Source organism: Cimex lectularius, unplaced genomic scaffold (assembly GCF_000648675.2).
Source record: "Cimex lectularius strain Harlan isolate CLEC.00 unplaced genomic scaffold, Clec_2.1 scaffold423, whole genome shotgun sequence".
Classification (NCBI taxonomy): domain Eukaryota; kingdom Metazoa; phylum Arthropoda; class Insecta; order Hemiptera; family Cimicidae; genus Cimex; species Cimex lectularius.
The window spans coordinates 156,637-184,348 of record NW_019394171.1 but is presented as its reverse complement, the minus strand read 5'-3'; the positions used below and the strand labels follow the sequence as shown (position 1 = coordinate 184,348).

The 27,712-nt window shown below is 34.3% G+C and overlaps 1 non-coding gene across 1 annotated transcript; it reads left to right on the top strand.

The window, feature by feature from the left end:
* Positions 1-24,544: 24,544 nt before the first annotated feature.
* Trnae-uuc lies at positions 24,545-24,617 on the top strand. The gene has a single exon. It is a non-coding gene; the product is annotated as a tRNA-Glu (tRNA).
* Positions 24,618-27,712: the final 3,095 nt, after the last annotated feature.

Genomic DNA, 27,712 nt, shown 5'->3' with positions numbered 1-27,712 from the left:
GAAATTTAATACTGATAAACTCAGTAAATCAATAATAATTGAAGTCGATAATTGGTTTAATATCATTATACTATAAATTCACTAGTTTTCGTGGTGCGCTTGACCAATTAATAACATTCAATTAAATCAAAGGTTTTTAAGTTGAGTTAAAAAGTCAGTGTCACGAGCGGGATTCGTACCCACGACCTTCGGCTAAATACGCAGCTGCTCTAGCACTTGAGCTATCGAGACTTCGATCCCCTCGGGCAATAACTTCCCATCTCAACCCCACTTTTTGAATTGAAATTAGGTCGTGGGTTCGAATCCCGCTCGTGACACTGACTTTTTATCTCAACTTAAAAACCTTTGATTTAATTGAATGTTATTAATTGGTCAAGCGGACCACGAAAAATAGTGAATTGTACAAATTCTTTTTTTTAATCTAAAATTTTAGAGAGAGAGAGAGATAAATTGAGAGAGAGAGAGAGAGAGAGAGAGAGAGAGAGAGAGAGAGAGAGAGAGTGTTGTTGTTTTGATTAACAATTTTTAATCAATCTAATAAAAGTACTAATTATTTGATATTTGCTACAAAGTTTAGAAAAATTGATGACACGTATCTTGCATATTTACTAAAAAATATGCTTTCCGTTTAATATTCGTATTCATTTTCACTAAACCTTTTGAGATTTAAATGATATCTGAAATTGAAACAATCGCAAGATTTTTCGTTCATCGAGAGTTCCGTTGATGTAGACGGTCTAAGTCGAAAGACGTATATTAATTGGTCAAGCGGACCACGAAACCTAGGGAACTTTTATTAATGTTAATTTCACTAATTTCGTGGTCCGCTTGACCAATTAATATATTACAATTAATTAAGGTCTTTAGTTGAGATTAAAAAGTCAATGGCACGAGTGGGATTCGAACCCACGACCTTCGACTAAATACGCAGCTGCTGTACCACTTGAGCTATCGTGACCTCGATCCACTCGGACACTAACTTCCCAACTCAACCCCACCTTTTGAATTTTCCCTCTTTTTTGCCATTTTTCAAATGTCGTGTAATCTATTTGATTCTCGGCGACAAACTATCTTGTGGTTTGTATAAGACTTTTTTTTACAAAAGTCAATCGTTTTCGAATTAAATGATTCCACTATAAAGTTGATACATCTTGAATTACTTCTTATTTTTAAATTGATTTCAACCTCACGACCTTCTCGGACCGCGCATAAATTTCATCTACGCGATATGCCTCCAATTCAAACTCAAAACCACTAAAGATGGCTCAGTACGAAAACCGTTTTTGGCAAAATAAATAAAATTTTTAAAAAGATTATTTGTCTTGGTAAAAATGTCAACCTCACGACTGCGCCGCACTATTCAAAAATAATTCTTTCCTCTAAAGTTCTAAATCATAACTTAAAATTAAATTGCCTTGAATTTTAAACATTATTAAAATAAGTTTTTTTTAAAGAATTCACTATTGATATTGCATTGTTTTAGTACTGTTTAAGCGTGTATTCTAATATTAAATTTGCTTTTTACATTTATTTTACCAGAGAGTTAATGTTTAACCCCTTTCCGCAATTTATTGATGATCCTGTCCGTTCTAACACGGACCATGCCAGGTAATCATGTCTGCGTCAGCAAATAAACTCCTTTTCGTAATGAACGGTCGTTGCTAAATAAGCCGAGGGATGCACGAACCCTTGGGATAACCTGATTAACCCCTTGGCATAATGTCGGGTGGCTGTAATCGGTTGGATTAAGGTTTTTTTTGCTGTGCTGGTTTATAAACAAATGAACTGGCAAATTATCGGTAACATTATTATAAACGATTATTGTTTTTATATTTTGTAATTTATAACAAATAATTTGTTTATGAAGTTAAAAAAAATTACATTAATCTTTGAATTAATTAATCTTTTTATGAAAGGTTTTGGTCGAAATGAAAAAGCTAGTGCCACGTACAGGATTCGAACCCACGACCTTCGGCTAAATACGCCACTTGCGCTATCGTGACTTCGATCCACTCGGAGACAATAGCTTTACACACAAATTTTTAATAAGTAAAAAAAGTATAACTTCACTAATAGCTCCCCGTAGCCATTTCATATGTCGCCGAAAAACGAATCATGATTTCACGACATTTGAAAAATGGCAAAAAGGAGGTAAAATTCGAAACGTTGTAGGTTGAGATGGGGAATTGGTGTCCGAGTTTACACTACGGTAAATGGGCTTTATTCAAAAACCCTGGCACCCCGAGAGTTCATTATAACATCGAAGTTGAAATGCTATCATAAAAAATATAAAAAAAAGAAATATATGTTCTACAGATATATAATATGGAGAAGAAAATTAACGGACTCCATCTCATCTCTTTTAGAAAAATGTTGGTTACCTAACATCCCGAAATTGAAATCAATATTAATCTTAGTTGCCAAAGAAAATCGAAAGGGCGTTCATCAGCCAGATCATATGAATTTTAAATATAATAGCCATAAAGAATAAAACATGCATCATCTTTCCTTGGAAGGAGTTTATTATTATTGAAACATTTTAGGGGAAAATATTTTTTTTATCTACCTCCCAGACGATGCTTCTTTGACTTAATAAATTCTAAAACATTCAACAAAACCTAATAATTTACATAAATAAATGTTTTCAGCATAAAAATGAAAACAATTTTTAGTAGAAGAATAATTGAATTGTCTTATAAGAGAAAGAGTAATTCAATTAATTAGGGTAATTAGATGAGATAAAAAAGCCAATGTCACGAGCGGGATTCGAACCCACGACCTTCGGCTTGATACGCCGCTGCTCTACCACTTGAGCTATCGTGACTTCATCCCATTCATTCCCATCTGAACCCCATCTTTTGAGTGCAGTGGAGCCTGAGTGGATCGAAGTCACGATAGCTCAAGTGGTAGAGCAGCGGCGTATCAAGCCGAAGGTCGTGGGTTCGAATCCCGCTCGTGACACTGGCTTTTTTATCTCAACTAAAAGCCTTAATTAATTGAATGATATCAATTTGTTCAAGCGGACAACGAAAATTAGTGAATTTAATGAGTTAAAATGAAGTATAATTCACTAAAGCTCTCCGTGGCCATTTCATTTGCCGCCGAGAATCAAATAGATTACAAGACATTTAAAAAGTGGCAAAAAGGAGGGACAATTCAAAAGGTCAGGTTGAGATGGAAAGTTAGTGGCCGAGTGTATCGAAGTCACGATTGCTCAAGTGGTAGAGCAGCGGCGTATTGAGCCGAAGGTCGTGAGTTCAAATCCCGCTCGTGACACTGGCTTTTTTATCTCAACTAAAAACCTTAATTATTTAATAATTATTCAGAAATCGTGAGATGCTTAATTAATTAATTGAATTATCGTTGTCTTACAAGACAATTCAATTATTCTTCTACCATAAACTGTTTTCATTTTTGTGCTGAAAACATTTATTTATGTAAATTATTAGGTTTTGTTCAATGTTTTAGAATTTATTAAGTCAAAGAAGCATCGTCTGGGAGGTAGATAAAAAAAATCTTTTCCCCTAAAATGTTGCAATAATAATAAACTCCTTCCGAGGAAAGATGATGCATTTTTTATTCTTTATGGCTATTTTATTTAAAATTCATATGGTCTGGCTGATGAAAGCCATCTTTCGATTTTCTTTTGCAAATTAGATTATTATTGATTTCAATTTCGGGTATGATAGGTAACCAACATTTTTCCAAAAGAGATGAGATGGAGTCCGTTAATTTTCTTCTCCGTATTATATATTTATTGAACATATATTTCTTTTATTATATTTTTTATGATAGCATTTCAACATCGATGTTATAATGAACTCTCGGGTGCCAGGGTTTTTGAATAAAGCCCATTCACCATACAGTAATGAGCGCCGTGTCAACGCCGCTACTGTTGCGACTTCTGGTTAGGGATAGGGATAAAAGAGGCGGCCACAAGGCGTACTCCACCTCGACCTGAATTGATCTATTGTGCTTTTCTTTTATTTATAACACTGGCCAGCTTCGGCTATTAACCAGCCTCCATATATTTGACAGTGGCTCCTTAGTGTTCGATCATGCTTGTGGTTTTTTTTTGTCCTTGTTGCAAGAACCTGCAACTGCAGAGACCTTCACAGAAACATAAAATGTCTTCTGCGGTCTCCTACTCTTCCTGGCAGTAGCTATGTATGCATTAGTCTTTAAGCTGCACAGCTGTGCATAATATAAATATATTCGTTCTCACTGAGGACTCCTCCTCGTCGCTGCGGATCTTTAAAACAATATTGAACGAGCTTTAAAATGTAAATGAGAGTTTATTTATTACATTTGTTGTGTTATTTATGTTATTCTACCTTGATTATTGTTCGCAGCTTTAGTATGGTGGAAAGGTCTAGAAAATAAAAGGAACAAATTAAGGTCATTTCAAAGACTAGGTTGTTAGATGATGACAGAAGCATTTTCAACTACACCCACCCTAGCACTTGAAATCATATCCAATACCACACGTATAGGTCAGAGCTGGTACAGACTAATTAGCGAAGACAGCTAGAATCGTAAGTGGAATAACATAGGTCACTAGAAAATCTGACAACTATTGAGTAAAGTTAACGGCCAATTATTACGCGTTAGTGATAAAAAGATTACAACTCCTTCGGGGAAAAGTATTTTCAGGTAGTCACCCCTTGTGTTTATAATTATACTCTGGATGATGACCATCGCAACATAGACTGCTATACAGATGATTCAGTTATCAAAGGTAAAAGGAGTGGTGCAGGAATCTACATAACAAAATTAAGAATCAGCATCTCCTTCCCTCTTCGCAATAACACCTCCGTTTTTCAGGCGGAAATCTGGGCCATTAAAGTGTGTTGTAGAATACGTATGGAAAATAAAATTAAGGGAAAAGATATTAGAATTTTTTCTGACAGTCAGGCTAGTCTTAGGTCATTACAAAAAGATTTGTTAACCACTAGACTGGTAGAGGAAACTGTACATATTATCAATAGGATCTCATCCAGGTTTGAGAAAAAAGTAACCCTTATTTGGATACCAGCACGCAAAGGACACCATGGCAATGAAGAGGCGGATAGAATGGACAAATAAAGCTCTAATACTGCGTTTGTCCGGCCACAACCGGTTTTACCTCACTCTATGAGCACAGCGAAAGAGAGTATTAAAATCTGGGGTATGAAACAATTCTTTAAGAAGTAGAATGTATCCCCCGGACACAGGCAGTAAACAAAAAAACAAAAAGAGTTTGTTAAGGCGATCAAACCAGCAGAATCGAAATGGCTATTCTCTATCTCAAGGAAGGGAATTTGGAGGCTGATAGGTATCCTGACGGGACACTGTCCACTGAGAAGACACCTCTTCGTAATGGGTATCCTACCAGATCCTTTTTGCCATTTTTGCTAAATAAAAGGAGAAACCGCAAGGCACTACCTCGCAGAGTGTGATAGGTATGCTAGGTCTAGATTTGAAATCTTTGAAGGAGCGGACATCACCAAATCACTCCCCGAGATTAAATGTTCCTAAATCTTGGGGTTTGTGAACAAGTCCAAGAGATTTATGCAGGACACGTTGGCCGACCAAGTCCAGGACACAGGACCTCTTAGGGATGGGGTACGAGTCTACCCAGACATTTAACCCCTCGGGTCTTGGTCTCCCACCCTGCGTAATATATATATANTATGTATGTGTGTGTGTGTGTGTGTGTGTGTTATTTATTCATCTATTTATAATATTGATTTGTTTTTTAAAAGTGTTGGTCCTTTTTATATTATATCCTTTTTTAATAGTTATACAGTGTTTGACTGTCCTATGCTTGAGTACGTGACCTCTTTGGGCTGTAAATAAATAAAATAACGTGTGTGGTGATTAGCGACCGTTAATCGATATTTATTTAGAAATAGTGAGATGCGGTCTGGTGTGATGTAGGTTTCAGAAAAACATTTTCTTTATCGTGCCAACGTTTCGGTTTTTATTGAGATCATCTTCAGGGCCTTGTGCTGTACGCATTTCAGCAAAAACCTTGTCTGATTCATAGCCGATGCGAGTTTCTTGTCATTTTTGGCGATGTGCTTCAGTATACTTTTAGCTTCGTGTCCATATGTAGTTTAAAAAAAAAGAAATAAAATAACAATAAAAAAACATATTTTGTCTAAAGTAGTACAGTCCAAGCTTTGGGACTCCATAAAAGAGAATTTGTGTTTGAAAAAAACTTTTAGTTCCAGCACTGTTTGCTAAAAAAAGTTTTCTGTGTGTTAGCACTGTGTGCTAAAAGAAGTTTTCTTCAAACACAGATTCTCTAATAAAAAATAAAATAAAATATAAATAAATTAATTATTAGAGCAATGTCCAAATAAAATGCGTTTAATTTCTAAAAGTACAATTGCCAGGATCAAATAACTAGGTTCAATTTTCGTAGATTTTATTAAAAAGAACACACGAAAAAATATGAGTAGGATTATTAATCAAACGAATATAGTTCGGTATATTGACAAAAAAAAAAAGAAAGGGAACGAGCGTTATTGACACCCTCCGTCATCCGGCCGGATTAAATTAATTATGGAAACGATTTTGAGAGGGATGGAGGAGAGAAATTTGTATTTTTGATGTTCCGCATTTCCCTTCCATTCCGCCATCATTTGGTAATCACGGCACATCCGGGTCCTGCCTGCCATTTTTTTCTCTCACTAAAAGTTAAAATCTCTTGATTTACTAACATTGAGGGGGACGGGAATGGAACGATGCCTGGTCCAATGAAGCGAAGTTAAACCTGTGGTGTTATTTATAACTGTCTACGTGAAGTAAACTGTATTATGTTATTTTATACATATTCGTATATATAATATTGTCAAATATGTAAATTGGGAATCGAAATTATTTTACTATTATTAAAAATTAGCTAGAGAATATTGATACATTTTTATAAACAAATTTTCAAGTATTAAGAATCAAAACTTGATCTGGCAAAGTGAGTTAACAGCAAAAATTGACATACTTTTTTCAACGCTATTTCTTAATTTTTACAGGAAAAGATTGGTACAGCTAAATTTTAACTATAATCATAACAAAAACCAGCAAAATCACAAAGTTAATAACTTCAGAACTTCTAAGATTCATTCCTTTAAACAATTCACTATTTTTCGTCCGCTATTATTGGTCTGCTTGACCAATTAATAACATTCAATAATTAAGGTTTTTGAGCCTTGATGAAAGTTGCGATAAAAAAGTCAGTGTCACGAGCGGGATTCGAACCCACGATCTTCGGCTAGATACACCGCTGCTGTACCACTTGAACTATCGTGATCCATTCACTAACTTCCCATCTCAACCCCACCTTTTGATCAATGGACGACATTTGAAAAAATGGCAAAAGGAATCATAAAATAATAAATGGACTAAATTATTTTTTAATCATTAAATTCACTAATTTCGTGGTCCGCTTGACCAATTAATATATTACAATTAATTAGGGTTTTGTTGAGATAAAAAAGTCAATGGCACGAGCGGGATTCGAACCCACCATCTTCGGCTTGATACACCGCTGCTCTACCACTTGAGCTATCGTGACCTCGATCCACTCGGACACCAACTTCCCATCTCAATCGCACCTTTTGAATTTTTCCGAGTGGATCTAGGTGTTTTTCTAAACTACCTCGTCAGGAGCAATACTTTGACACTACATCAATATGACTCCACACGAATAACATTACACTTTATGCCCTGAGGATGACCCGAATAAAAGTCGAAACGTCGGACAAAAAAATGAAAAAGATGTTTTTCTAAACTACTTCGTCAGGAACAATATTTTGACACTACATCAATATGACTCCACAAGAATAACATCACACTTTATGCCCTGAAGATGACCCGAATAAAAGTCGAAACGGTGGCAAAAAAATGAAAATGTTTTTTTCTGAACTACCTCGTCAGGAACAATACTTTTACACTACATCAATATGACACCACAGAAATAATTTCACACTTTATGCCCTGAAGATGCCCCGAGTAAAAGTCGAAACGTCGGCAAAAAAATGAAAAAGGTGTTTTTCTAAACTGCCTCGCCAGGAGCAATACTTTTACACTACATCAATATCACACCACAAGAATAACATCACACTTTATGCCCTGAAGATGACCCCGAATAAACGTCGAAACGTTGGCAAAAAATGAAATAGGTGTTTTTCTAAACTGCCTCATTCGTGACCGCTCCTCACGACTTCAACAATTTATGAAACAACAAGTCATTAAGAAGTACACATTTATATTTGTTCATTAGAAAACCGTTTAGGTTCACAAGGATTACAATTTTAAAAGTAATTCTCATATTTTTCATTCAAGTAGTTAAAAGTGTACAAAGTATCCTGAAAATAAATTCCGAGAGGTTTCGTATTAACAGGCGAAACCTTTTCCCAGTTTGAAAAAGTTTGAATTACATTTCAGAAAATTCAACTAGGTCAGAGATTTTTCCAACGCAATTTTCCGGTTTGCACAGAGGTCTCTAATAAATTCCATTGCACTCGGGCAGAGTTCATAAACTGATTCGAACCGGGATTGTTTGATGCCTGAACTGAAGCAATATACAACTCTTCATTGGTTTGAACGGAAAACAACTAAAGATTTACGATGGAAATGAAAAGTTGTATAAAAGAGATAAATTCAATTTAAAAATCCTACAATTTTTAATACAAAACTATGTTTTTTTAAGAATTTACGAAAATTACTTCAATCCAAGACGGAATCCATAAATTTTACATACAAAGGAAATTGGTCTTATTTCTGTTTTTATAGCTTAACCAACATGTATTTGGGAATTCTAATTAAGAACGAAATGATTGAAAGCCCTATAAAATCAATAAGAAGAAACTTGATTTTACGACGGAAAAAAAGAATCAACGCTTTTAGATTAACGACCACTTTTCAGCCTGATTGGATTTCTTTGGGCAACAACTGCTACTGGGCTTAATTTCGTTGGGGGAAAGTCCGCCAAATGGAACTTTGTACCAGTGAACATTATGAAGTTTACATCTATTAGGTTTCGTGGTCCGATTGACCGAATCAATTCTTTTCAATTAATTAATCTTGAGCGGGATTCGAAAAATGGCAAATAGGAGGGAAAATTCAAAAGATGGGGTTGAGTTGGGAAGTTAGTGTCCGAGTGGATCGAGGTCACGATAGCTCAAGTGGTAGAGCAGCGGCGTATTGAGCCAAAGGTCGTGGGTTCGAATCCCGCTCGTGACACTGACTTTTTATCTCAATCAAAACCTTAATTAAAAGATTAATTAATTGAAAATAATTATGGAGTTTTATGGTAAGAGACAATTTTGAACTTTACATTAGTAGTTTTTTGTCTAGAATATTTTATTTAATGTACAACCTTGACGGTTGAAGAGTTGATAAAAGTAATCGCAAACGCAAATATATAATCAAGTTCTTTCTTTATTAATTATTGAAATTTCATAAAAGCATATCAACCATCAATCAGTCAAAATTTTAACAAGCAAGGTATGATTAATTATTGGAAATATTTTTTTCTAATTTTTAATATTTATGATTTACGATGGGAATGAAGTTTGCTCAGCATAAAAGATATATTAACTGACTTGCAATATGTGAGTTTTGGTTGTAACCATGACTTCAGAAAGTCTCATTGATTTTACCCTTTGGAGGGCTTAATTAAGGCGAGGTATATTTCTTTTTGTTTATAAGGCCTGGCTAATTGAGTAAAGATCAATACATAAAAAAAATTCTCGACAAAAATCGTCCCTCTTCTGTCGTCAAAAGGTGTCTCAATAAATTCTAATCTCGGCGATAATTTATTAATTTGAAACTAAATTCTCTCAAGGCGGCCGTTTTCACGTTTAGCATCCAATTTTCAACTTTATGAGATAAGTTCCTTAAGCGAACCTGCCTCTCGGCGTACGGGGATTTATATTTCAAAAGGATTTAGAAATACCCAAATGACTTTAGCCCGTATTATCTTCGGTGCTTTTAACTCACCTGTTGTCGGGACGGTGCTAAGTTATTATTAATTGATGGAAATTATTCACGACAATGAAATTTATTGAACTGTTTTATTCCAAATTGACTAAAAGCGTTAGTTGGAACCCGAAAAATGGCTTGAAATCTGATTAGAAATTTATAATTTGATTAAAAGGTAAAATTTATTAAACCGTCGGTAGATTATCAACGGTTATTTAAATTATACAAATTTAACATGTTCAAAACGTTCTTGAGCATGAAAATTAAATAAATTTGTGGATTTTATTGACCCTTTGTTAATGATTATTCGGAGATCGTGAGATGCGGTCTGGTGTGACGTAGGTTTCAGGAAAAATTTTCTTTGTCGTGTAAATGTTTCGACCTTCATTGAGATCATCTTCAGCACCTGGGATTTATAAAAAAGTACTTTGATTGAGTCTAAAATTTCTAGCATTGTATAAATTCACTTTTTCCACATCCTACATGTATTTGTATAGTTTAAACAATGTGGATAAATCCCAGGCGCTGAAGATGATCTCAATGAAGGTCGAAACCTTGACACGATAAAAAAAATGTTTTTCTAAAACCTACATCACACCAGACCGCATCTCACGATCTCCAAATACTCATTACATTAATTTTAATCATATAATAATATTTTTATTATTGTTCCGACACTATTCGATAAAAAGTTAAAAAAAGAAAAAAATTTCAGTTAAAAAGTTTGTATAGTTTTAGGGAAAAGGTATTTGTTTCTTAATACTTTTTCCTTTGAACTACATTTTTATACTTGACGTCCTAATCTTTCTAATGAGGTTAGGTTACGATGTGCTTTATTAAAATTTTAAAAGCTCAAGGCTTGGTTTGTACGCTGGCGTAATTGTAACTTCAAAGTTTAGTTCCTTTTCCGGCCATTATTAGATCACGTTTATTCAGAAGGTGTTGGAAAAAACGTGAAGATTTCAAAATAAATTCGAGCCGAAATAAGCAATGTTGAATAATAGGCATGATCAAAAGTGTCCATTTTCGAATATTTCTTTAAAATGTAAATTATACACGGGGAAATGGAAGTGTCGTCATCTCCTGTTTCATAATCATGGAAGCTTTGTATTTCACATTTGTTGCGACCATTCTGTAAACATTGGTAAAATAAATTCACTAATTTCGTCGTCCGCTTGACCAATTAATATATTACAATTAATTAAGGTTTTTAGTTGAGATAAAAAAGGAGAAAACATTCAAAAGGTGTGGTTGAGATGGGAAGTTGGCGTCCGAGTGGATCGAGGTAGACCAGCGGCGTATCTAGCCGAAGGTCGTGGGTTCGAATCCCGCTCGTGCTATTGACTTTTTTATCTCAACTAAAAACCTTAATTAATTGTAATTTAGTAAAAGTGATGAAGGTGTGTATTTTTCATTTTTTTAGCACTCATTTGAACATGATTTTTCAAAATTTAGTCAAGACTAACTATATTGTGACGAAATTAGTCTTGCCTCGTATTTAATTACTAATCATGACTAATTTAGCCATCAATCACATATGGTGACTAATGTTAAAATTAGTCACTTACTATCAATCTTGACTAACGGTCTGAGTGATAAATCATTAATAATTAGACATGACTAATATTTTGCCCAACACTGCCATTCGTCCCATGGTATTATTAGCTTAACCTGTCTATTTGATGAAATTTGGTCGCATTTGTTACCAAATAAGTACCAGTCTTCTCGACCTAATAATTTACATAAATAAATGTTTTCAGCACAAAACAATTTTTAGTAGCGGAATAATTGATTTGTCTTATAAGAAAAAGAGTAATTCAATTAATTAAGGTTATTAGATGAGATAAAAAAGCCAGTTTCACGAGCGGGATTCGAACCCGCGACCTTCGGTTTGATACGCCGTTGCCCTACCACTTGAGCTATCGTGACTTCGATCCACTCGGGCTCCACTCTCCAACTTAATAAATTCTAAAACATTGAACAAAGCCTAATAATTTACATAAATAAATCTTTTAGCACAAAAATGAAAACAATTTATAGTAGAAGAATAATTGAATTGTCTTGTAAGACAAAGAGTAATTCAATTAATTAATTAATTAAGCATCTCACGATTTCTGAATAATTATCAATTAATTAAGGTTTTTAGTTGAGATAATAAACCTTTTAGAAAACTTATTAAAAGTTAAATTCACTAATTTCGTGATCCGCTTGACCAATTAATATATTACAATTAATTAAGGTTTTTAGTTGAGATAAAAAAGTCAATGGCACGAGCGGNCATTTACTATTTTTAAATGATGGATCATTAAAAATAAATATTATTTTTACTTAAATTCACTAATTTCGTGGTCCGCTTGACCAATTAATACATTACAATTAATTAAGGTTTTTAGTTGAGATAAAAAAGTCAATGGCACGAGCGGGATTCGAACCCACGATCTTCGGCTAAATACGCCGCTGCTCTACCACTTGAGCTATCGTGACCTCGGTCCACTCGGACACTAACTTCCTATCTCAACCCAACTTGTTAATTTTCCCTCCTTTTCGCCATTTTTCAATTTCGGATTTGACTCTCGACGACAAATGAAAAGGCCACGGAGAGCTTTAGTGAAGATATACTTCATTTTAAATCATTAAATTCACTAATTTCGTGATCCTCTTGACCAATTAATATATTACAATTAATTAAGGTTTTTAGTTGAGATAAAAAAGGACACAAACGGTAACACCACAGTTTGTTAGTAGGTATGTTGGTGTCTCCTCTGCCTCTTTGCTGAATCTGCATGTGCCGTCGTGGATTAATCCAATCTTCGTTAAGTGCCCATTTAGCTTGCAGTGTTCTGTTATGAATCCTATTAGAATTCTAAGTTTACTCCTGCTTCCTTTGGCACTTTATGTAATTTCTTTTCTTCCAAAATTTGTTAGGAGATTCATGGTCCTTCTGTCTGAGATAGTCATTAATAGTTTGGGTTCCTATGCCACCGATGGTTTCGGGTCCTATCATCAGTGTAGCAGCTTCTTTCCTAACAAGGGTGTTCGCTTTCTCCTTGCCTTCTACACCTATGTTTCCTGGGACCCTGCTGACTTTGTTCTGCGTACCTAATATGTTTTATTCGGTTTTGCAGTTCATCATCTTTGAACTAATGAAATTTGAGTGCTTTGATGGCTGCTTGGCTATCTGACATGATAGTTATGTTCTTGTTTTTGTACCCTTTAGCCAAGTTGAGTTGAGTACATCCCTCGATTGCATGAATCTCAGCTTGGATGATACTAATGAATTTTCCCATGGGTTCTGAGTACTTCTAATACTCCTGCGACTCCTTTTATAAAAATAAACACTTTGAGAGGAAAGAGTATTAACTTTCCTCTCATAAACATAAGATAGGCAGAAGTACAGGTATATTTTAGTTGGGTTGTATATTCAGTGTGACTTGTTAGACTTTTTAATCCGTTTTGATGTGGAATAGGTTTTTGTACTTAGTCATTTTTTATTGATAGAAAGAGAGAGTGAAAATCAGACAGAGCAGTTTACCTCATGGCTACGTCCAGCCACCAAGAAGACCTCATGAAATAATTTCTTTTACTCAACAACATTTTTTTTTGTTAATTTTGTTAACGGGGCGACCCATTTTAGTTTAATTTATCAAAATTATCGTACAACTGTTAGCGTCATTTTACTTTTACATGATTTAATATAATAATTTTGGTTCTATATCTTTAATTTTGGCTCTGTTTTGATTATTTTATATTACTCTAACTCATTTTCTAGCTATTAATTACCAATTTTTTTAAAACATTTTCTTTTCAGAATTTCTTTCTGATATTTTTGTTTTAATTAAATTTTGCTTGACACACTAAATTAATTTTTGGCTTAGGTAAGCCCACTTATAATAATCTAAGTAAATCAATGCACAGTGAGGACGTAGAATTTTCTTTGTATTTGTTATACTATCATTATTAATAAAAAAAATATGTTTCGATTTAGTTCAAACTTGATTACAGTAACTCGAAATAACGATAAAACCCAAAAGCATTATAAAGCCGTTTGTCTCTGACGGGAATATTGGATGTTTTCGTTTACAGGAGCGGAGAAAAAGCATCAACATTCATGTAAAACGTCAGTCCTAATGCCTCATTGATGACAGGGACGATGGCAATACGAATACTGATGATTGACGGTACAAATGTTTCTTAAAAAAAAACCTTTCTCGTACAACATTTTTGAGCAAATTCTGTCATAAATTCCTCGTTAATCGATTTGGAAAAAAAATTCCTGTGTGTCTTTTCTGCTTACGAAACGTTTTAATGGGGTTGTTTTTCTTACACAATAAAGAAATCGACTGGTGATAAAAGGCCCGTCGGAAATGAAAGTTAATGAAAGTGAGCGCTAAGTTGTCAATGTAAAGGAAAATATCAGAAACTTCACTTATATGGAGCCAACTGCGTCTTAATTATATGACGAATTTTCCACCCATTGATAATAATAGCGTGCACAATAAAACAAAGTATTATAAAAACTTCGATATATTTGTTAATGTGTGGTGTTTGTTATGTTTTTAAATGCCAGACCCAGAAAAATCTAATTAATATTCTTTATATCTATTTAACTCACTTTCCACCACGTTAGACACTAAGACCTCCTTGGGTAAGTACTTTTATTGTATGTTGTCACTTTAACAAACAAATTACTTTCGTTTTTACGTGACTGTGTGGTGTTTAGTGACCGTTTTAATGATTATTTGGAAATCGTGAGATGCGATCTGGTGTGACTAGGTTTCACAAAAACATTTTCTTTATCGCGCCAACGTTTCGATCTTTATTGAGATCATCTTCAGGGTTCAAACTGTATGTTTTCCGTGTAGATGTGTCATTCTTGTCATTCATCTTACTGGCATACTCGACACGACAGACAAGAATGAAACGTCTACACGGAAAGCATATAGTTTGAGCCCTGAAGATGATCTCAATAAAGATCGAAACGTTGGCGCGATAAAGACATGTATTTCTATAACCTACATTTCACCTGACCCCATCTCACGATCTATAATATCTTTAAATTTAAAATTAATATTTAACTAACACACTAGAGCAAACGAAATATAAAAAAATGAAGATTGCATTTACTACTGGTTTTTTTTCTCGCTGCACTGTTGTGGCCGATGGGGTACTCAATATTCCGCCATCGGCCCTATAGTCTAAACGATCACCCACTTACAACAAACAAATAAATAAATTACTTACAAATAAATACATGACACAATAAAACACAACACAGATACACTTATTTACACAGATATTCACGTTTTATACACTATTTACAATTGAGGAAACACTCCCGTTTCTCTTAAAAAGCGGAATAGGGGATCCAACATTTGACTTGCTCGCCTGAGTACCGTCTTTATGTCAAGGTTCATGCCTACTCGCTCCCTGTAGGGGGCCAAGGCACGGCACTCCTCGACAAAATGAGACACACTGAGCAACCTTTCTCTACAAGCGGAACACCTGCGCGGGTTTTGACGCAGAAGCAGATGTCCGTGTGTCAGACGGGTATGGCCAATCCTCAACCGAGTTAACACGATACTTTCATTTCGTTTCAGATTCTCATGAGGCCATCGTTCAGTCGTGCCCTTAACTCGCAGGAGCTTCTCGGACGACCCGGCCCACTGACGCTGCCAACGCTTTCCCACAGCGTTCTTTACTTCTCGCACAGCGTCTGGACGGCGAGACGTCCCAGCTTTCGCTGCCTCGTCTGCACGTTCGTTGCCCTCCAGCCCGACGTGTCCGGGTACCCAGACAACTACTACCGTTATTTACTATTGTTAATAACAAAAGCACTGGTTAAAAAATAGATATAAATTTCAAACATGGCCAAGTTAATCTTAAAATAGAAAATAATTAAAAAAGACTAATACACTAATTTAACAACATTTATAAAATCTATAGTTACAATTCCTTACTACGCTTTGCTCTTATTATGTCCTGCTTTTGGGCGAAAGACCGCTCAGGTGCCCCTTGTGCAGAGAAAGGTTGATCGATGTGTCCCACTTAATGGAGGAGTGTCATACCTTGGCTCCATACAGAGAGCCTGTAGGAATGCCGCCGAATTTAAAAATGGTTCTCGACAAAGTAGCGAGTTTCAGGTTTCTGTGTTTTGTATGAGTGAGTGTATATATTAGGGTCTTTCAATTAATCAAGGTTTTTAAGTGAGATAAAAAGTCAGGGTCACGAGCGAGATTCGAACCCACGACCTTCGGCTAAATACGCCGCTGCTCTACCACTTGAGTTATCGTGACCTCGATCCACTCGGGCACCAATTTTTTCCCATTTTTCAAATGTCGTGTAATCTATTTGATTCTCGGCGACAAATGAAATTGCCATGGAAAGCTTTAGTAAAGATATACTTCATTTTAACTTATTAAATTCACTAGTTTTCGTGGTCCGCTTGACCAATTAATGTCTTTAAATTAATTAAGGTTCTTAGTTGTGATAAAAAATTAAAAAAAGGAGGGAAAATTCAAAAGGTGGGGTTGAGATGGGAAGTTAGTGTCCGAGTGGATTGAATTCACGACAGCTCAAGTAGTAGAGCAGCGGCGTATCTAGCCGAAGGTCGTGGGTTCGAATCCCGCTCGTGACACTGACTTTTTTATCTCAACTAAAAACTTAATTAATTGAAAGACATTAATTGGTTAAGTGGACCAAGAAAACTAATGTATTTATTAGAGTGAATGTGGAGGGGCTGATTTTAGAATATCATCCCCATCGCCCCTCGAGCTGTGTACGTGACTTGGGTCGATGGTCAAAAGTACCCCATTGACCCCATATGGATTGGTTTGTTATTGTGTGCAGTTTGATGGAGAAATATTCAGTATCCACCAAAAAGAATTAATGCAATGTATATAGGTGTGAATGTATTTATTTGCGTGAATGCGTATCGAATGTGTGTTGCAACATTTCGGGGGGCTAAAATGACTATGTTGTCGGATGCTCCTTAAAACAAAAGAAAGCAAACATTATTTTATTGTGAGCCTATGCCATTAAAATGATTATGTGTATCCTTCTGTTTAGCACTGAGGAAGGCTTATCAAAAAGCCGAAAACTTGACGAAATAGATAGTACTTCTTCATTTTGGACCACATATGTGATCTTAATCATCAATTTATCGTTAGTTTAGAAACCGTTTTTGTTAACCCAGCCCAAGATCAATGACATGATAGTCCCGAAACCTTTCGAATTCCGTCCTAACAAAATACTAATTATGATTTAAACCATCATATATTTAAATAAAAATATAGAAAAAATATCAAAAATTCTCCAATCAGTTGAGCTATTAACGTGATACATAAAGTGTATTTTATTACGTTTTAGTCCTTAGTGTTGTGCAGTATGTCAATTTCCAATATTTAACAATTTATGCCGAAATGTTTGCACATATTTGCATAACCAGGTTTACAAAATAGACGGTAGAAAACCGGTTACGAGACCGATGTTATTGAGAGCCGGACAAATATCAACGTGGCACGAGTTCAATCAAGGATCGGTTGTTTACAAGGATTCGTGTTTGATCCTGCCAGGAGCAGGCCTAGTTGATTACGTTCGTCAAAACTCCTAGTTACGATCGCATTCCACTGACTATAATAAAGCAGAAAAAATAACGTCCATCTTTTCCTTGCGGTAAATTTACTAATTAGATTACATTTATTCAACCTGGAGTCAAAAAACAAACTTATCCGTTGTTGAAATACTAATAGTTTTTTCAATATATGAATAAAAAAGGGGATAAAACGTCGGTAACATAATAAATCACTTTTTCCCATTTGACTACAGTTAAGTGAAAGCTAACAAAACATAAATCAGAAACGATGGTATCTCTCCCATGTATCAATCTAATATTACTGATGACAAGTGAAATGCGATGAATATCAGTATAATGTATTTCATGATAATACGAATATATTGTACAGTATGCTTGCTTTACGACATCGACCAATTATACTTATATATGGAAATCAATATCAGGTTTGTTTATTTGTATTTCATTTTCCTTTCAAATCAACTGGCAAATGGAAAGTTATTTTAAAATTTATCTTTCATACAACGAAATATCTTAAGTTTTATACACATTTTACGACATTTCTATTTCAAAAGAGAGAACATTTCGGTTGCCATTGTTTTTCACTATTACAATTTTTCAAGTAGAATGTTATGTAGTTTTTTTTGACTCTACATAAAAGATTTCTTTTAGAATTATTTTAGCAACTTATGCTGACCCAAAAAATATATATTCACTGACAATCAAACAAACCGACCACCTGTTTTTTTGCACGAAAAAATGGCCAACTTAGGAAATGTACATTTTCTCATCCTTTTCAGTCACATGCCTGCGCTAGAATTGCTAGAATAATTTTTTTAATAAAATTGTACACGAAACAAGTTAGCTTTTAGATATTTTAGTAGCAATCATTCATTAGTAAATTAAAAAATTCGGGAACATATTAATTTTTGCATTTTTTACGAAAACCTCAATTGGAAATGTGGAGCCAGAAAAACATCTTTGAAGCGGCACCTTGTAGCTTTGGATAGGAAATTTTAATTTATCGATTTTCGAGATTGCGTACATTTTGAACTGTCATGCTTTCACAAATTTTACGTTTTACAAATTTGTTCCGAGGAATTTTTCAAAAGAGCGAATAGGGAAGCGACAATTTTACCCCTTCAAGGAAATTCAAATTTTCCTTTGAATTTCACAAATGTTGTGGTAGTATGTCTTTGGAAAACGTAGAGAAAAAATAGGCTTTTGTATGTAAAATCGGGAGGGAGCGTGATCGGTTTTTTTCCATGAGCACATTAAAAACGAGGTTTTTGGCCCAAAAATCGCGAATATATCGAAAACGGTTCAGAAATGGGGCATGTGGAAAATGACCAATTGAAAGCTTGTTAAAATTTCCTATCGATAGTTATAGTACACCGGTCCAGAGATGATTTCTTGGCTCCACAGTTCAATTTAAATTTTTCGTAAAAATTTCAAAGGCGAACATGTTCTATAACATAACGCAGTCTTGTGAGTTAAAACACTGAGCAAATATGCATTTTCAAAAGAAGTCATTTTTTCGTACCAAGTGGTCGAAGTGATCTTTCGGTGTTTAAGGCATCAGTTATGCTAAACCCGCAAGACCGATCAGTCACACAGGGTTAGTAGTCTTTCGTGCCGTTTTTGTTTACATATTTAATTTTTTTTATTTTATTTTTTAAATTTAATTCAATGAATCTGGCTATCGGGCTTGCTTTGAAAACTGAAGCACAGTTCATTTTAAAATTTTCGTAAAAATTTCAAAGGCGAACATGTTCCATAACATGATGAATGACTAAACCTATGAAAACATTTTAAAAAAACCCATCTCGTTCAACGTATTTTTTTATAACGCGCCCTAACGTAGTCCTGTGACTTAAAACACTGAGCAGATATGACTTTTCAAAAGTGGTCATTTTTTCGTACCAAGTGGTCGGAGTGTGATCTTTATGTGTTTTAGGCATCATTTATGCTAAACCCGCAAGACCGATCAGTCACACAGGTTTAGTAGTTTCATTCGTGCCGTTTTTGTTTACATATTTAATTATTTTTTATTTTATTTTTTTAATTTAATTCAATGAATCTGGCTATCGGGCTTGCTTTGAAAACTTAAGCACATCCTCCCTCAAACAAGCTATCTCATATAAAATTCATACTTGACGAAAAGATTCTGCCGAGTACATGAATGAACTTAGTTTTCATCTTATGCTTCGGGCGTATTGTACTCAGGGAAGCATACTTACACCATTTCATTTTCAATAAACACTGTAGATAGTCCTACAAATTTTAACATTCCACCACAAACATGTGATCTTGCTAGGGTTTTCACATTTTCTAAACAAACTCAACACTTACAATAACACATAAATGAATTAAAAGTATGGTTCTCGAAGTGGAGCATGAAAATAAACCTAATGAAAAGCGTACAGATAAATTTTTCCCTCCGTACACTATCTGCCTCCCAGCGAGCATAATTGGGATTCTTATCGCATACCAGTGACTCAGTGCGTTTTCTTGGATTTTTCATGAATAAACCAATGATTTGCAATCCTCACACATGAATGAAAATACATAAAATAAACCGACGTTACAAATGATTAAAAAATACTTCACTCACTGTCGTAATTAGAAAACGAAAATATTTCATCTATCACTGAGCATCCACGATAATGTAATAGTCCGATAGTTATCACGTCCAACCTTACCAGAAAATCCTTTAAGATGATTGTAGCACAAGTGGTCCTGAGTCCTTCTCAATGAGTGAAAAATGATGAGGGTTCACGACTTTCTCAAAGGACAAATCAATTATATAAAGAAATTATTTTCTTAATAAATATTTTTGTTTGTAAATAATAAATAAAGGCAATAAAAATATATCTAATTTTAATTATTTGTTTTTTAATTTAAACAGACGATTCTCAAATGAGATTTGCATTTGTAAATAATCGAGGATTTTTAGATTCACGCGTTTTTCATTACCGCCAAATAACGATAAATTAATGACATTCATATTATTAACATGAGACATTTTACAAAATGAATTTAGTACTCGCAGGTGAAAATAACATATACAATACGAGAAATTCCATTGTTTGAAATTTATAATTTAAATGATAACATATTCCAATCCGAGCTTATAAAACTGCACAAGTTTTTTTACATTCTTCCTCCCCAAGAGGCCTAAAAAATATGTGATGATATACCCCTTCTATATGAGTACTTTAAGTAATTGAATAAATATATCACACTAGCCAAAGAAATAATTAACAAAACAGAGGCAAATTATTTTTCGGCTCATATATTATTTTAACCAGGATTGCCACCATTGAAACATATTCCCTGTATTTGTGAAAGTACTGAAGCTTTTAAAAGCTTTTACCAGAGGCTAAGGCTGAAATTTACGAGTCCGGTTTCATTTGTTACCACCGGTACATTTGACCTGATTTATTTTCTCTCAGTTTACGTTATTAATGGGTGGATGTAAGTGACTTGAAAATCAAACGAGACAATAAAATTTGAATTAGATTTTTCACATACCTTTATTTATCTGTTAATATTTAAGAGCTATCTAGTTAATTTTAAAAATGACTTTGGGAACAATTCATTAATTTTCTGGGCTAGGAAACAGTGTATTAAAACTGCACTTTAAAAACTTACTAATTTAACTTAATGAATAATATAAATCAATTATATATTTTTAAATCAATATAGAACTGTATAATTGGAAGTTTCCGTTTAGCTCGCTAATTCAGCATGAAAAATGATAAAAAGGCATGTCTCATCGTTAGGTAAAATAAAAATAAAAATATATTTATTTAGTGTTTAGTGACTGTTACATGATGATAATTTGGAGATCGTGAGATGCGGTCTGGTGTGACGTAGGTTTTAGAAGAACATTTGCTTTATCGAGCCAACGTTTCGAACTTTATTGAGATCATCTTCAGGGCTTAAAGTGTTTGTTTTCCGTGTAATACATTTCTTTCGTGTTGAGAATGCCAGTAAGATATCAAAACGAATGACAAGAATCTACTCAGAAAACAAACCCTTTGAGCTCTGAAGATGATCTCAATAAAGGTCGAAACGTTACGACGATAGAGAAACTCTTTTTCTAAAACCTACGTCACATCAGATCGCATACAACATTACGGCTCTAGCATACATAAAGAGAAAAATCACCAGCATGGAACAATATATACTTGACTTATGTGAACCAATTGTCCATTGTAAACAGACAATACATGTAGGATCATAAATGTCTTTGAACGCCGTCTAACGTCCAATTAGACGATAACGTTACACGATCCGAGATTGAGCTAGTTAATGGGCCGAATGAGAATGAATTAATAGTCGTAGAAGGGGCAGAGTGGATAATGGGTTTCTAACTTTGGAATAAAACCAATTTAGTTCGAGAAGGAGGACAATGAGAAATAAAGTTATTCCAGTAAGCAAACTTCTTGTTATAAAACTTTCATTTACAAAAAAAAAGTTCTTAAATTTTTTACATAAAGTGCACTTATAAATAGTTTTGGTATTTATTAGGAAAGGAAAATTGAAAATTGTTGTAAAGTGGCGTAAGAAGTTTTAATGAAGTGGATTAACCCAATTTGTCACCAGTTCAAACGATAGAACCAAAATAATTTATGCTTTTCATACAAAAAAGATACTTTTAAGAGCCTTTAAAAAGACAATTTTTAATATCTATTAATAAAGTACAGGCTCTAACTTAACAAACTAAATTTAAACACTAAGGAAAATAAGTTGCATTAATGAATAAAAACTGTTTCCTCTTCTTCCAAGAATTTGTATTTAAATTGTGTCAAAAATAGTCGGCTCCTTGTTGAAAATTCAGTATGACACTTTCCAAGAAGATTTCATTTATTTTGTAGAAAATTAAAGACTTTTTGAGTGAAAACAAACACAAAGAGGACGTTATAATATCAATAAAATTAAAACGAATAGAGCTCTAAATCAAACTTTTCTGTTCCGATTTATGGAAGAAACAGGGCTCTTTCGTTGTAGATAATACTGAAAGATACATGCATTTTTTTCCGTTTATGCCCGTTGAAAATAATTTATTTACTAGGGAAAATGTGTAGTGAATAAGCGCCAATAGTGGACCGGTTCTAAATTTTCTTCTTTCAATTTTATAAATTTATTCTGTTACTCTTTGTTGTTATTATATTCTCAATGTTTCTTTATACTCTTATTTATTTGCAACTTGGTATACTCTGTATTATTAAATAAGTATGAAGCCCCACCAGCTGTCCCTTTAAAATTATCCATATGATTGAATTCTTATCGCACCCAAAAAATAAAAAAAATTACAATGTATTTGTATCGTAAAACACCTANCTTAAAAAAATCTAAGTTTTCTCCCCCCCCCCACAAAACAAACTTTATTTGTGTCTGAATAAATAACGACATTTTTGTTAGAATTACAATTAATTAAGGTTTTTAGTTCAGATAAAAAAGTCAATGGCACGAGCGGGGTTCGAACCCACGATCTTCGGCTTGATACGCCGCTCCTCTACCACTTGAGCTATCGTGACCTCGATCCACTCGGAAACTAACATCCCACCTCAACCGCACCTTTTGAATTTTCCCTCCTTTTTGCCATTTTTTAAAATCTCAACTAAAAACCTTAATTGATTGTAATATATTAATTTGTCAAGCGGACCACGAAATTAGTGAATTTGTTAGAATTATTGAATCCCTTTCAAAATTTAATTTGTAATTTAGATAGGTTCACTATTATTTTAGAATATTTGATAAATTCCTTAAACAGACGCATTAGTGCATTTCCTGCGTTAAAAGTTAGTTAAAATATTACCTGTTTCTGTTGTTATTGGAGTACTTCCGTATTTTCAATTAAAAAAACAAAAAATGTATTATTATATCCATTATATTACGTTGTCTAATTGACCAAATAACTTCTTTCAATTAATTAATTTTTTATGTAAGGTATTGGTTGAAATGAAAAAGCTAGTGTCACGAGCGGGATTCGAACCCACGACCTTTGGCTAAATACCCCTCTGCTCTATTACTTGAGCTATTCTGAATTCGATCCACTCGGACACACACTTCTCATCTCAGGTGCCCATCTCAACCTATTTTTCTAAGTGGCAAAAAGAAGGGAAAATTCGAAAGGTATGTTGAGATGAGAAGTTGCTCAAGTCGCGATAGCTCAAATGGTCGAAGAGCGGCGTATTTAGCCGAAGGTCATAAGTTCGAATCCGGCTCGTGACACTAGCTTTTCCATATCAACCAATATCTTACATAACGATTAATATATTATTAGGTTATTATGTGTAATTTTTCAAACTCAAATCTATAGTCAGTTTATCATTTGGTCAAAGAATTTTTATTAGTTATAAAGTGATTATTCAAGATTAAAGATCAATAAAAAAAAGAGATTTCGGTTATTGTTTTAAATCGACGTCTGCTCAAGAGGGATTTGATGCTCGAGTGTTATGATATGAAGGGATTGCCTGCCTGCCATGTGGTGCCGTCGATGCTCTGCATACCAATTGCGGTCATCCTCGCCCGTTCTCGCTTTGGAATTCCGCTGAATAACCATATAATTTGCACGTGGTTAAGTAAATAGATACCGTTTATTAAACTAGGTTAATTTTCAAAGCGGCGGATTATATACAGTTAATAAATTGAACAACCAACTAACCTCAAGGTGGGTAATTTCATTAAGACTTTTCTCCAAAGTGATAATGAACAGAGTATGATAACTAGCCTGGTAACTATGACAAGAGACTATTTCACTAATTTCGTGGTCCGATTGACCAATTAATTACTCATTGGTCATTGGTCAAGCGGACCACGAAACTAGTGAATTTAATAAGTTAAAATTAAGAACAACTTTACTAAAGCTCTCCGTGGCCATTTCGTTTGTCGCCGAGAATCAAATAGATTACACGACATTTGAAAAATGGCGAAAAGTAGGGAAAATTCAAAAGGTGCGGTTGAGATAGGAAGTTAGTGTCCGAGTGGATCGAGGTCACGATAGCTCAAGTGGTAGAGCAGCGGCATTTCAAGCCGAAGATCGTGGGTTTGAATCCCGCTCGTGCCATTGATTTTTTTATCTCACCTTAAAACCTTAATTAATTGTTACTGATTATTTTATGAATGGTAGAAAATATTGAAATCATAGACAACTGTATAATACGCCACTTCAACCAATTACAGGCTGTAATCAATATAAATTAATGGCAAAAAGATAACTCTTTTTGTGAATTAATTTTTTTAAAGGGGAAAATCGTCGCTAGTAATTAATGATCTTATTAAAAGACTCTTAATTTATAAAGAACGTCTACAGTGCAAACTTAAATTATAATTTGTTGAGAAAAGGTTTTACCTTTATAATATTCTTGCGTTAAGTACGTCGACTGGAAAATCTTTGAGGGCATAATATAATATTTGTCAATTTAATTTTAATAGGCATAAGTGTATAATATATATTTCAAAATAAATTTTATTCCGTTTCGTGGTAGAAAGAACAAAAACAGAAACATTGAATGAAGAGAGAGGGAAGGGGAAACAGAACGAAAAAGAGAGAATGACAGAGACTGAGAGAAAGAGTGAGAGAAATAGAAAATGAAAAAGAGAGTGAGAGTTAAAGTGAAAGAGAGAGAGTGTGTGTATGTGAGTGGCATAGAGAGATAGAGTGAGAGTAACAGAGAAAAAGAAAGGGATCAATTTTTTTTAAAAACATAGTTCCTACTCACTGTAAGTAGGAATCCTTAGTTACTCTCTTACTGTGAGAAGGAACTATCCTTTTTAAAGGAATGAACACCACACTCACTCCACCATTCATCATTTCTAGAAAGAGACCATGCTATGTACTGAGAAAAACAAACAAACACAATGAGGAATACAATAGGAATGAAACAGAAAGAGCTAGATGAAAATAAAAAAGTTGTAATATAAAGAGAGAAAAATAGAGATAACGTGAGAACGTGGGAGAGAGTGTATGAGAGGGACGAACGGAGAGTGAGAGATAGTGTGAGAAAAATGAGATAGAGACAGACCAACAGACCGATGGAGAAAGAAAATTGAATTGAACATTTTATTATAAAACCTTTGAAAATAAAAGTCTCTTGGAATTTTCTTACATTTAACGAGCATTCGTCCATATAAGTAAGGTTTAAATAATTCAAGATACAAAACACAAAATATAAATATTTGTTTTACTGTCTACATATATTTTTAAATAGTACTGAGGTTGTACAGAGGATGATTGAACATAATCTAATGATAGAAAAGCTTTTACATGTTTTTTTAAAATAAATATGTTTAGATTTACATGATTTTAAAACATTGGGAGTAAAACAGATCTACAGTTTTGCAAAATCTGCCGATCGTGCTGGTTTAGCCTAACGGTAGCGCCGTGAAATTGGGTTTGTTTTTACATGAATTAAGAAATACTGTCAACCTCATTATTATTATTCCTAATTAGTTCTTGAAATACGCTAATTTTGACCACTTTTCAAAAGAGAGAGAAAAGAGAGAGAAAGAGTTAGTGAGAGAGAGTGAGTGAGTGGGATTTAAAGAGTGAAAAAATTGGTAAAATGTTTTATAAAAATGGCTAGCAGTAGATTAAGCTGATGTGTGAGCTAAAATGTGGCACGATCGGAGAGAGAGAGAGAGAGAGAGAGAGAGAGAGAGAGAGAGAGAGAGAGGNGAGAGAGAGAGAGAGAGCGAGAGAGAGAGATAGAGAGATAGATATATAGATAGATAGAGAGAGAGAGAGAGAGAGAGAGAGAGAGAGAGAGAGAGAGAGCGAGAGAGAGCGAGAGAGAGAGGAATGTCGGGAGTGAAAAAATTGGTAAAATATGTCATAAAAATAACTGACTGTGGATTGAATGGTTGTGTAAGCTAAAATGAGGCACGGTCGGAGAAAGAGAGAGAGAGAGAGAAAGAGTGAGAGAGAGGAATGTGGGGAGTGAAAAAATTGATAAAATATGTCGTAAAAAAGACTGACGGTGGATTGTATAGTTGTGTAAACTAAAATGAGGCACGGTCGGAAAAAGAGAGAAAGAGAGAGAGAGAGAGAGAGAGAGAGAGAGAGAGAGAGACTGGGAGGGAGAGAGGGTGAGGGAGAGAGAGTGAGAGAGAGGAATGTGGGGAGTGAAAAAATTGGTAAAATATGTCGTAAAAATGTCTGACGGTGGATTGTATGGCTGTGTAAACTAAAATGAAGCACGGTCGGAGAAAGTGATTGAGAGAGAGAGAGAGAGAGAGAGAGAGAGAGAGAGAGAGAGAGAGAGAGCGAGTGAGATCGAGAGTGAAAGAAACAGCCAGGCAGACAGACCAACAAAGATCCTTGCTTTAGTTGTAGTTTTGTTTAAGATTTCGTTTGATCAAATACATTCTATTTAACATAGTATTAAAAGCTGAGAATCAAGAATTGATACATTGTACGAATAATTTTTTTTTTAAGAAAGCGTTTATAATTTTTTTTACATAATGAAATTATGTAAAAATTGAATTATGATAATAAAACAAAGAATAATAATGTTCTTATAACTAAATTTTCAATCAATTAATCTTTAAGTAAGGTATTGGGTGAGACAAAAAACGAAGTGTCACGAGCGGGTTTCGAACCATCGATTTTCGGCTATCGTGACTTGGATCTACTCGAACACTAACTTCCCAACTTTTAAATTTTCCCTCCTTTTTTGCCATTTTTCAAACCACCAGCACGAACCCTAATCGATTTAATAAGCAAAATAAAGTGTACTTCACTAAAGCTCTCCGTGGCCATTTCATTTGTCGCCGAGAATCAAATAAATTGCATGACATTTGAAAAATGGCAAAAAGTAGGGAAAATTCAAAAGGTGGGGTTGAGGTGGAAAGATAGTGTCCGAGTGGATCGAAGCGTTTATAATTTTATTGACATAACGAAATTATGTAAAAGTTGAATTATGATAATAAAATAAAGAATAATAAAGTTCCTATAACTAAATTGTAGGTATTTTTTTAAAATTAATCATTTTAAAATTTTATTTTTTTATTTTTTTAAACTTGCTCCTCCACGTTTTGAGCTTAAGTTTTACAAGTGAGCATTTCCTTTTTTCACTGTTGATGAAATGATGGTGTGTGTAGAAGCATCATTTACAAAAAGTGAATCTACTCTTCCCACCTACATCAATTTCTTTAAGTAAG